Here is a 13,847-nt window from a genome sequence, read left to right on the forward strand (position 1 = left end):
GCTTGATATAATTTCTATCTTCTCAAATTTGTTGAGACTTGTTTTATGACCTAGGTTGTTAGCTATCTTTGAGAAGGTTCCGTGTGCACTTGCATAGAATTTGTATTCTGCTGTTATTGGATGTAATGTCCTGTAGACATCTATAAAGTCCAACTGGTCTATTGTGTTATTTGAGACCACTATTGCCTTACTGATTTTCTGTCTGGATGATCTTCCTATCGAAGTTAGTGGGTTGTTAAGGTTGTCTACTACTGTTGTATTGTTTTTATTTTCTCGTTTTTTGTCTGTTAACATTCGCTTTATATATTTAGGTGTTCTTGTATTGGGTGCTTATAAGTTAATGAGTGTAATATACTCTTTCAGTATAGTTCCATTTATCATTATAGAATGCCCTTCTATGTCTTTAGTTATAGTTTTATAGTCCATTTTTCTGATATGAGTATTGCTCCCCTCACTTTCTTGTTGTATCCTTTTTCATGAAATATCTTCTTCCACCCCCTCTCCTCACTTTGTCTTTGTCACTGTGTTTCTTTAGTTCTGAAGTGATTCTCTTGTAAGCAATATATAGGTGGGTCTTTTTTTTTCCCTTCAATCAGCCACCTTATGTCTCTTGATTTGAGCATTATGTCCATTGACATTTAAAGAAATTATTGATAGATATGTACTTATTTTCTTTTTATTACTATTTGTCCATTAGTTTTTGTAGTTCCTCTTTTCATTTCTTCTTCTTTTTGTTTCTTCCCTTGTGGGTTGATGATTTTATTCAGTGGTATGCTTGTGCTCCTTTCTCTCTATTTCTTGTGTCTTTCTTCTTGGTTTTTGATTTGTGGTTTCTATATGGTTCATATATGTTGACCTATAACTATATCTAATTCTTTAAGCTGGTAGTCATTTAAGGTCAAACACATTCTAAAAGATCTTACTTTTTTATACCCTCCCTCACATTTTGTGTTTTTGACGTCATATTTTGATTTTTTCCCCTTCACTGTTTATTGTAGCTATAGTCGCTTTCACAATTTTTTGCATTTTAATCTTCATAGTAGCTTAAGTGATATATCCTCACCCTTACTCTATATTTCCCTTTTCTGGTGGAACTTTTTCTTTCCTGTAGATTCTTACTTCTTTTTATAGTCTTTTCCACTTAGAGAAAACCCTTTAACATTTCTTTTAAGGTAAGTTTAGTATAGATGAACTATTAGTTTTTGCTTGTCTGATGTGCTCTTTATCTCTCCTTCAATTCCAAATGATAATCTTGCTGGGTAGACTTCCTTGGTTTCAAGGGTTTCACTTTCAGCACTTTGAATATACCATACCACTCCCTTCTTTCCTGCAAAATCTGTGCAGAAAAATAAGTGAATAGTCTTATGGGTGTTTCTTTGTACTTGACTCTTTGTTTTTCTCTTGCTGCCTTTAGAATTGTCTCTTTATCTTTAGCACTTGAAATTTTAATTATTGTATGTCTTGGTATGGGTTTGTTTGGGTTCATCTTGTTTGGGACCCTCTGTGCTTCCTGTACGTGGATATCTGTTACTTTCTTTAAGTTTGGGAAATTTTCAGCCAAAATTTAATTGAATACATCTTCCACCCCCCTCTGTCCTTCTGTGATCCTTATAATGTGAATGTTGGTACACTTCATGTTATCCCAAAGATCTCTTAAACTGCTCTCATTTTTAAACTTGTTTTCCTTTTTGCTGTTCAGATTGGGTGATTTCAATTATTTGATCTTCCAGATTTTGTATATGTTCTGTATCAGTCTGCTATTCATTCCTTCTAGTGTATTTTTCATTTCACTTATTTTTTTCTTCAGCTCTGACTGATTCTTTTTTATATTTCCTAGTTCCTTATTAAAATTCTCATTGTGTTCATTTTTTCTTTTCCCTAATTGTTGTTACTAATGTTTTACTTCTTTATCTTAATAATCACCTCTATAGGATCCTCTTTTAACTTCAATTAAAGAGGTTTGGATGGTTACATATCATCCTGGTAAAAAATGGTACAGTAGAAAACTTGGAGCTCTTGATCAATGGGGATTTTTTGTCTTACTTCAGTGGTTGTAAGGTTTATAGAGATAATCTAGTCTTGCATTAATAGAACAATTACAATTAATACAATTTATTTTAAGTCACTGAATATTTTTAGCACCTATATGGTGTAGAATAATGTTGGATTATGCTGTAAGTCTGTGCTATCATATTGGGTTCTATTATCTTTGCAGTATATAGCAGTGAAAAAAGGTTTGTGACAGCTATAGTTATCCATGGTGTACCTTTCCATTAAATTCCTTTTCTTGTGTGAAGATTTGGGAGATGCATTAAGTTATTTAACTTTTTAAAAATCTTAATTATATTATAATGCATAGAGATATATTATGGAGTGAGCATTTGATAAATGTAAACATTGATTGAATAAATTGTGGACATTTGGACAGCTGGGAAAGAGTGTAAGTACAAAAGAGGGAGATTACCTATTTTACCATTTTACTGTTTCTGCCTTTGATAGGGCCTAAGTCTAGTTCATTTGGGGTGGTAATGGTCATTAAAATGTTATTGCATGAGGCGAGGCAAACTCTTTTCTATTTCAAAGTGAAAGTCGATTATGTCCACAAAGCCAATATTTACGTGATGCTATTAAATTTGTAGGTTTTAGTGGTGTTCATAAGAGATATGTTCTTTATTTATGAAATGAATAGCCAGGTTAACATTCTGTCAAAATTATTTTCTGGTTTTGTGGAAATGAGTTTACTTTAAGATTCTACCATTGTAGGGGGAATAAATGTTTTTTGCCTTTCTTTTACAGGGGTCCTGTTCAGCCTGATCCTTAGCCTATTTGTACTATGGAAGGCATACGCAGCTCACTTCCCAAAATACATATCTATAGAAAGGAGCAACAGATGTGTCCCAGAGAATGTCTTCATTGATGTGCAGTATGGATGGTCATTCATGTGTGCTTCTTTTGGGTCTCCCTTTGCATGCCAGTCAGGGATTATGTTTCATTTCATTGACGGGAACATTGATGAGTTTCATAAGTGAAAAAAAAAAATGCCAAATCTTCAGGGCAGATTCCTAATGGACACTTGAATGAAAGTGAAGCAAATTTTAGGCTTTGACTTTTGCTAAGTTCTCAGAGCATTACTTACCATCAGTAGATATGGATTACATTTCATTGCCAAATGAATGAAATTTGGAGTGTGGTGCAATAAAAATAAAAGAAGATTTGGAACAAATCATTTCAAAGAGGACAAGAATGAAAACTAATTTGGTCTCATGTCACAGAGACAAAAAGACTGGCACTGGTCTCCTTAATGTATTTATAAAGAGTCATTAAGAAGGTAACCTTAGAGTCCCTCCCATCAGGAAAATTACACAAGCCTCTTAGATAGCCTCATCCACCAGAGGCAGACAGCAGAAGCAAGAAAAACTACAGTCCTGCAGCCTGTGGAACAAAAACCACATTAACAGAAAGATAGACAAGATGAAAAGGCAGAGGGCTATGTACCAGATGAAGGAACAAGATAAAACCCCAGAAAAACAACTAAATGAAGTGGAGATAGGCAACCTTCCAGAAAAAGAATTCAGAATAATGAGAGTGAAGATGATCCAGGATCTCGGAAAAAGAATGGAGGCAAAGATTGAGAAGATGCAAGAAATGTTTAACAAACACCTAGAAGAATAAAAGAACAAACAAACAAAGATGAACAATACAATAACTGAAATGAAAAATGCACTAGAAGGAATCAATAGCAGAATAACTGAGGCAGAAGAACGGATAAGTGACCTGGAAGACAGAATGGTGGAATTCACTGCTGTGGAACAGAATAAAGAAAAAAGAATGGAAAGAAATGAAGACAGCCTAAGAGACCTCTGGGACAAAATTAAATGCAACAACATTCGCATTATAGGGGTCCCAGAAGGAGAAGAGAGAGAGAAAGGACTCGAGAAAATATTTGAAGTGATTATAGTCGAAAAATTACCTAACATGGGAAAGGAAATAGCAACCCAAGTCCAGGAAGCACAGTGAGTCCAATACAGGATAAACCCGAGGAGAAACACGCTGAGACACATAGTAATCAAATTGGCAAAAATTAAAGACAAAGAAAAATTATTGAAAACAGCAAGGGAAAAACTAAAAACAGCATACAAGGGAACTCCCATAAGGATAACACCTGATTTCTCAGCAGAAACTCTACAAGCCAGAAGGGAGTGGCATGATATACTTAAAATGATGAAAGGGAAGAACTTACAACCAAGATTACTCAACCTCACAAGGATCTCATTCAGATTCAATGGAGAAATCAAAACCTTACAGACAAGCAAAAGCTAAGAGAATTCAGCACCACCAAACCAACTCCACAACAAATGCTAAAAGAACTTCTCTAAGTGGGAAACACAAGAGAAGATAAGGACCTACAAAAACAAATGCAAAACAATTAAGGAAAATGGTCATAGGAACATACATATCGATAATTACCTTAAACGTGAATGGATTAAATGCTCCAACCAAAAGACACAGGCTTTCTGAATGGATACAAAAACAAGACGCATATATATGCTGTCTACGAGAGACCCACTTCAGACCTAGGGACACATACAGACTGAAAGTGAGGGGATAGAAAAAGATATTCCATGCAAATGGAAATCAAAAGAAAGCTGGAGTAGCTATACTCATATCAGATAAAATAAACTTTAAAATAAAGAATGTTACAAGAGACAAGGAAGGACACTACATAATGATCAAGGGATCAATCCAAGAAGAAGATATAAGAATTATAAATATATAGGCACCCAACATAGGAGCACCTCAATACATAAGGCAAATGCTAACAGCTATAAAAGAGGAAATCAATAGTAACGCAATAATAGTGGGGGACTTTAACACCTCACTTACACCAATGGACAGATTATCCAAAATGAAAATAAATAAGGAAACACAAGTTTTAAATGACACAATAGACCAGATAGATTTAATTGATATTTATAGGACATTCCATCCAAAAACAACAGATTGCACTTTCTTCTCAAGTGCACAGGGAACATTCTCCAGGATAGATCACATCTTATGTCACAAATCAAGCCTCAGTAATTTTAAGAAAATTGAAGTCATATCAAGCATCTTTTCTGACCACAACACTAAGAGATTAGAAATGAATTACAGGGAAAAAAATGTAAAAAAAAACCACATGGAGTCTAAACAATACGTTACTAAACATCCAGGATATCACTGAAGAAATCAAAGCGGAAATGAAAAAATACCGAGAGACAAATGACAATGAAAACACCACAATCCAAAACTTATGGGATGCAACAAAAGCAGTTCTAAGAGATAAGTTAATAGCTATACAAGCCTACCTAAAGAAACAGGAAAAATTTCAAGTAAACAATCTAACCTAACACCTAAAGGAAAGAGAAAGAAGAACAAACAAAATGCAAAGTTAGCAGAAGGAAAGAAATCGTAAAGATCAGAGCAGAAATAAATGAAATAGAAACAAAGAAAACTATATCAAAGATCAATAAAACTAAAAGCTGGTTCTTTGAGAAGATAAACAAAATTGATAAACCATTAGCCAGACTCATCAAGAAAAAGAGGGAGAGGACTCAAATCAATAAAATTAGAAATGAAAAAGGAGAAGTTACAACAGACACCACAGAAATGCAAAGCATCCTAAGAGACTACTACAAGCAACTCTATGCCAATAAAATGGACAACCTGGAAGAAATGGACAAATTCTTAGAAAGGTATAACCTTCTAAGACTGAACCAGGAAGAAACAGAAAATATGAACAGAAAAATCACAAGTAATGAAATTGAAACTGTGATTAAAAATCTTCCAACAAACAAAAGTCCAGGACCAGATGGCTTCACAGGTGAATTCTATCAAACATTTAGAGAAGAGCTAACACCCATCCTTCTCAAACTCTTCCAAAATATTGCAGAAGAAGGATCACTCCCAAACTCATTCTATCAGGCCACCATCACCCTGATACCAAAACCAGACAAAGATACTACAAAAAAAGAAATGACAGACCAATATCACTGATGAATATAGATGCAAAAATCCTCAACAAAATACCAGCAAATAGAATCCAACAACACATTAAAAGGATCATACACCACGATCAAGTGGGATTTATCACAGGGATGCAAGGATTCTTCAATATACGCAAATCAATCAATGTGATACACCCTGTTAACAAATTGAAGAATAAAAACCATATGATCACCTCAATGGATGCAGAAAAAGCTTTTGACAAAATTCAACACCCATTTATGATAAAAACTCTCCAGAAAGTGGGCATAGAGGGAACCTACCTCAACATAATAAAGGCCATATATGAGAAACCCACAGCAAACATCATTCTCAATGGTGAAAAACTGAAAGCATTTCCTCTAAGATCAGGAACAAGACAAGGATGTCCACTCTCACCACTATTATTCAACATAATTTTGGAAATCCTAACCACAGCAATCAGAGAAGAAAAAGAAATAAAAGGAATACAAATTGGAAAGGAAGAAGTAAAACTGTCACTGTTTGCAGATGACTTGATTCTTTACATAGAGAATCCTAATGATGCCACCAGAAATCTACTAGAGCTAAGCAATGAATTTGGTAAAGTTGCAGGATACAAAATTAATGCACAGAAATCTCTTGCATTCCTATACACTAATGATGCAAAATCTGAAAGAGAAATTAAGGAAACACTCCCATTTACCATTTCAACAAAAAGAATAAAATACCTAGGAATAAACCTACCGAGGGAGACAAAAGACCTGTATGCAGAAAACTATAAGACACTGATGAAAGAAATTAAAGATGATACCAACAGATGGAGAGATATACCATGTTCTTGGATTGGAAGAATCAATATTGTGAAAATTACTATACTACCCAAAACAATCTACAGATTCAATGCAATCCCTATCAAATTACCAATGACAACTTTTACGGAACTAGAACAAAAAATCATAAAATTTGTATGGAGATGCAAAAGACCCAGAATAGCCAAAGCAGTCTTGAGGGAAAAAAACGAAGCTGGAGGAATCAGACTCCCTGTCTTCAGACTACACTACAAAGCTACATTAATCAAGACAATATGGTACTGGAACAAAAACAAAAACAGATCAATGGAACAAGATAGAAAGCCCAGAGGAAAACCCACACACCGATGGTCAACTAATCTATGACAAGGGAGACAAGGATATACAATGGAGAAAAGACAGTCTCTTCAATAAGTGGTTCTGGGAAAACTTGACAGCTCCATTTAAAAGAATGAAATTAGAACACTCCCTAACACCATACACAGAAATAAACTCAAAATGAATTAGAGACCTAAATGTAAGACCAGACACAATAAAACTCTTAGAGGAAAACATAGGAAGAACACTCTTTGACATAAATCACAGCAAGATCTTTTTTGATCCACCTCCTAGAGTTATGGAAATAAAAACAAAAATTAGCAAATGGGACCTCATGAAACTTCAAAGCTTTTGCACAGCAAAGGAAACCATAAACAAGACAAAAATACAACCCTCAGAATGGGAGAAAATATTTGCAAACGAATTAACGGACAAAGGATTAATTTCCAAAATATATAAACAGCTCATGCAGCTCAATATTAAAAAAACAAGCAACCCAATCCAAAAATGGGCAGAAGACCTAAATAGACACTTCTCCAAAGAAGAGATACAGATGGCCAAGAAGCACATGAAAAGCTGCTCAACATCACTAATTATTAGAGAAATGCAAATCAAAACTACAATGAGGTATCACCTCACACCATTTAGAATGGGCATCATCAGAAAATCTCCAAAGAACAAATGCTGGAGAGGCTGTGGAGAAAAGGGAACCCTCTTGCCCTGTTAGTGGGAATGTAAATTGATATAGCCACTATGGAGAACAGTATGGAGGTTCCTTAAAAAACTAAAAATATAATTATCATATAATCCAGCAATCCCACTACTGGGCATATACCCAGAGAAAACCATAATTCAGAAAGACACATGCACCCCAATGTTCATTGCAGCACTATTTACAATAACCAGGACATGGAAGCAACCTAAATGCCCATTGACAGATGAATGGATAAAGAGGTTGTGGTACATACATACAATAGAATATTACTCAGCCATAAAAATGAACAAAATTGGGTCATTTTTTGAGACGAGGATGGATCTAGAGAGTGTAATACAGAGTGAAGTAAGTCAGAAACAGAAAAACAAATATCGTATATTAATGCATATATGTGGAACCTAGAAAAATGGTACAGATAAACAGGTTTGCAGGGCGGTAATTGAGACACAGATGTAGAGAACAAATGTATGGACACCAAGGGGTGAAATTCGCGGTGGGTGTGGGTGGTGGTGTGATGAATTGGGTGATTGGAATTGACATGTATACACTGATGTGTATAAAATTGTTGACTAATAAGAACCTGTTGTATGAAAAAATAAATAAAATTAAATTAAAAATTAGAAATATATATATATATATATATGTATATATATACTCCCCAAAATCTAGTCTTAGAAGAATCAAATGACTGTGTATGTGTGGAAGAAATAATTTTTGAAACCTACAAAAGTAATTTCATCTAAATCATTAAACAATTTTTTCTGAAACAAAGCAAAGAAAACATAAGCTGTAACACTTACTAGTTGTGCTATCTTTTGCAAATGACTCAGTTTTTTCATATGTAAAATGAGATGCACATGTCTATTTTCCATGTTGTTGTGAAGATTAAATGAGATAATTGAAGTTAAAGCACCAGAAACATATTAGGAACTCAAAAATAGTACTTAACGTTTTTTAGGTTGTTGCAATTTTATTCTGTCATAGGGCTCTATTATTCCCCTGAACAGTCATTCATTCATCTACAACTTTTGCAGGTCTATATATCACATGTGTTTAGATACTGTATTAATTTTTGTTTTAAGGAATGCTTTTTATTTTAACCCTTCTCTAATTATTATTGCTGCATCTTTCCTGGCACTGTTGCTCCCACGGAACCAGACTGATATTTCTGCTGGGTACTGCCATTGTTGATAGCTAGAGATTCCAGGGATTGAAAGTAACATTTTATTCTTTGGAGTCCTTAGTGGGTCAAAAATCATCATGTTCCATTTAAAAGCAGGGGAGGGGTATTTGTCATTTATCTGTCTCTACCTTTTCAGTGTTTTTCAGTTTTCCAAATGGGTCACAAAGCAGTGCTTGTCCCCCCATAGTTTACAGAGTTTGAAGTTCATAGCTTTTTTAGTGTTTACTCCTTTCACTATAGGACTCATACTTGAGTCCACTGAATAGATAATTAATTAATTAGGCACTGCAGCTACAACAGTGATCAAGACGGACACACTTATTGCCCCTCAGAAATGTATAGACCAGTGAAAAGGACAGATATTGTATAAATAATTACACTATTAACCATATATATGCAATTGTGATAAGCTCTGTGAAGGGAAAATAGAGAGTAATTTACATGAAATACCCCAGGAGACAAACATAGGTGTAATACTGAAAAAAAAAAATGATTTGAGGGACAATGAATGCATTTGAAAATCCTTAAATATTACTTCCACTGATCTCTTTTTTGTGGTTAAGGCTCTGTGTCCAAAGGATCGCTATCATGCAAATCTGTTCTATGAATAAAATTAAAAATTAGTTTAGAAAATTCTTTAGAACCTCATACTTGTTAAAATGGCTATTATATATTTAAAAAAAAGACAAGAAATAACAAGCATTGGTGAGGATGTGGAGTAAAGGGAACACTTGTGCACTTTTGGTGGACGCGTAAATTGGTGCAGCCACTATGGAAAACAGTATGTAGGTTCATCAAAAAATTAAAAAAAATAGAACTACCACAAAATTCAACAATTCCACTTCTGGGTATTTATATGAAGGAAACAAAAACACTAACTTGAAAAGATATATGCACCACCATGTTCATTGCCGTATTGTTTACAATAGCCAAGATATAGAAACAACTTAAGTGTCCATTGATGGATGGGTGGATAAAGAAAATGTGATATACACAAACACACATACACACACACGCACACACACACACACACAATGGAATATTATTCAGCCATAAAAAGAATAAAATCTTGACATTTGTGACAATATGGATGGGTCTTGAGGACATTATACTTAGTGAAATTACTCAGACAAACACATATATCATATGATCTCATTTATATGTAGAACCTAAAAAGACAAAAAACAAAACAAGCTCATAGATACAGAGAACAGGTTGGTAGTTGCCAGAGGTAGGCGGTGGGGGATGAGCAAAAAGGGTGAAGGGAGTCAAAATGTACAAACTTCCAGTTATAAAATAAATAAATCATAGGAAGTTTAAAAAAAAAAGATTATCTAGGAAAAAAACTGTAAATGGATTTTAGTTCAGATCAGCTTTGATAGTGGATAAAGAATAACTGAAGAGTATGCAGGAGTTGGATTATAGACTTCCAGTTAGTTGCTTAGTGAGTGGCTTTGGAAACCTGAAGGGAAACATGAGAACATCATCTATTTGAAGAGACAAACATTAATTCAAAATTTTGCATAAGATTAGCTCCATCCATTAGTCACCTGGTATATGCTTCAATGTATTTAATGTGAATCCCATGTTGTGAAGTTTGAGGTTTAAATGAACTGGTTCATTCATCAAATAATTATTGACAGCCTACAGTATATGAGATCTTGCTCAACAGTGAATAAAACAGACAAACATCCCTGACTTCATGGATCTAATATTTTAGTGGGGGAGACAGAAAATAAACATAATAAGTCTTTAAAACATATAGTATGTTAGAAACTAATAAATGCTAAAGAAAAAAATAAAGCAGGGAAAAGGAATATAAAATATTGGGGGACTTAAGATATTAAAATGGCTTAGGTAAGCGTCTCTGAGAGTGACATTTGAGTAAAAGAAATGAAGAAAGCAAAGAAGCTAGTCATATGGGAATAGTGCATTCTAAAAAGAGGACACAGTAATTAAGAAAGCCTCTTCAATAAGTGGTGCTGGGAAAACTGGACAGCTACATGTAAAAGAATGAAATTAGAACACTCCCTAACACCATACACAAAAATATACTCAAAATGGATTAAAGACCTAAATGTAAAGCCAGACACTATCAAACTCTTAGAGGAAAACATAGGCAGAACACTCTATGACATAAATCACAGCAAGATCCTTTTTGACCCAGCTCCTAAAGAAAGGGAAATAAAAACAAAAATAAATAAATGGGACCTAATGAAACTTAAAAGCTTTTGCACAGCAAAGGAAACCATAAACAAGACCAAAAGACAACCCTCAGAATGGGAGAAAATATTTGCAAATGAAGCAACTGACAAAGGATTAATCTCCAAAATTTACAAGCAGTTCATGCAGCTCAATATCAAAAAAACAAATAACCCAATCCAAAACTGGGCAGAAGACCCAGATAGACATTTCTCCAAAGAAGATATACAGATTGCCAACAAACACATGAAAGAATGCTCAACATCATTAATCATTAGAGAAATGCAAATCCAAACTACAATGAGATATCATCTCACACCAGTCAGAATGGCCATCATCAAAAAATCTAGAAACAATCAATGCTGGAGAGGGTGTGGAGAAAAGGGAACCCTCTTGCACTGTTGGTGGGAATGTAAATTGATACAGCCACTACGGAGGACAGTATGGAGGTTCCTTATAAAAGTAAAAATAGAACTGCCATATGACCCAGTAATCCCACTACTTGGCATATACCCTGAGAAAACCATAATTCAAAAAGAGTCATGTACCACAATATTCATTGCAGCTCTATTTATAATAGCCAGGACATAGAAGCAACCTAAGTGTCCATCGACAGATGAATGGATAAACAAGATGTGGCACATATATACAATGGAATATTACTCAGCCATAAAAAGAAATGAAATTGACTTATTTTTAGTGAGGTGGATGGAGTTAGAGTCTGTCATACAGAGTGAAGTAAATCAGAAAGAGAAAAATAAATACTGTATGCTAACACATATATATGGAATCTAAAAAAATAAATAAAAAAGATAATGAAGAACCTAAGGGCAAGATGGGAATAAAGATGCAGACCTACTAGAGAATGGACTTGAGGACACAGGGAAGGGAAAGGGTAAGCTGGGACAAAGTGAGAGAGTGGCATGGACATATATACACTACCAAATGTAAAATAGATCGCTAGTGGGAAGCAGCCACATAGCACAGGGAGATCACCTCAGTTCTCTGTGTCCACCTAGAGGGGTGGGATAAGGAGGGTCGGAGGGAGGGGGATGCAAGAGGGAAGAGATATGGGGATATATGTATATGTATAGCTGATTCACTTTGTTATAAAGCAGAAACTAACACACCATTGTAAAGCAATCATACTCCAATAAAGATGTTAAAAAAAATAAAAATAAAAACAAACAAACAAACAAACAAACTAAAAACAAAAAACCCCAAAGGCCTCCAACACCTTGCCCTCTCTTTTGGACTCATTGTTTTCCATTGGTTAATTTAACTGACTTTCGTTGTACCAATACCTTGCTGTTTTAATTAAAGTCACTGTATAATAATACTTGATATCCATTCTTAAAGATTGTCTTGGCTAGTCTTGGCCCTTGGAATTTCAAGCAAAATTTAGATTTAGATTTAGTTTGTTAATTATTACAAAACACATTCTAAGATATTGGTTGTGATTATATTGAATCTATAGATTAATTTGGGAATAATTGACACCTTTACAATATTGAAACTTCCAATTCATGAACATGATATTTTCCTCTATTTATTTCAATCCTTATTGCAATAATGAGGTATAATTTTGTATATGTAAGAATTCCACATCTTTTATTACATTTATTCCTGGGTTTTTTTCTTTTTTTTTTTTTTTTTTAAACATCTTTATTGAAGTATAATTGCTTTACAATGGTGTGCTAGCTTCTGCTTTACAACAAAGTGAATCAGTTACACATATACATATGTTGCCATATCTCTTCCCTCTTGCATCTCCCTCCCTCCCACCCTCCCTATCCCACCCCTCTAGGTGGTCACAAAGCACCGAGCTGATCTCCCTGTGCTATGCGGCTGCTTCCCACTAGTTATCTATTTTACATTTGGTAGTGTATATATGTCCATGACACTCTCTCACCCTGTCACATCTCACCCCTCCCCCTCCCCATATCCTCAAGTCCATTCTCTAGTAGGTCTGTGTCTTTATTCCCATCTTGCCACTAGGTTCTTCATGACCTCTTTTTTTTTTTTCCCTTAGATTCCATATATATGTGTTAGCATACTGTATTTCTTTTTCTCTTTCTGACTTACTTCACTCTGTATGACAGACTCTAACTCCATCCACCTCATTACAAACACCTCCATTTCATTTCTTTTTATGGCTGAGTAATATTCCATTGTATATATGTGCCACATCTTCTTTATCCATTCATCCGATGATGGACACCTAGGTTGCTTCCATGTCCTGGCTATTGTAAACAGAGCTGCAATGAATATTTTGGTACATGACTCTTTCTGAATTATGGTTTTCTCAGGGTATATGCCCAGTAGTGGGATTGCTGGGTCATATGGTAGTTCTATTTTTAGTTTTTTAAGGAACCTCCATACTGTTCTCCATAGTGGCTGTATCAATTTACATTCCCACCAACAGTGCAAGAGTGTTCCCTTTTCTCCACACCCTCTCCAGCATTTATTGTTTCTAGATTTTTTGATGATGGCCATTCTGACCGGTGTGAGATGATACCTCATTGTAGTTTTGATTTGCATTTCTCTAATGATTAATGATGTTGAGCATTCTTTCATGTGTCTGTTGGCAATCTGTAAATCTTCTTTGGAGAAATGT

This window comes from Eubalaena glacialis, chromosome X, assembly GCF_028564815.1.
Source record: "Eubalaena glacialis isolate mEubGla1 chromosome X, mEubGla1.1.hap2.+ XY, whole genome shotgun sequence".
Classification (NCBI taxonomy): domain Eukaryota; kingdom Metazoa; phylum Chordata; class Mammalia; order Artiodactyla; family Balaenidae; genus Eubalaena; species Eubalaena glacialis.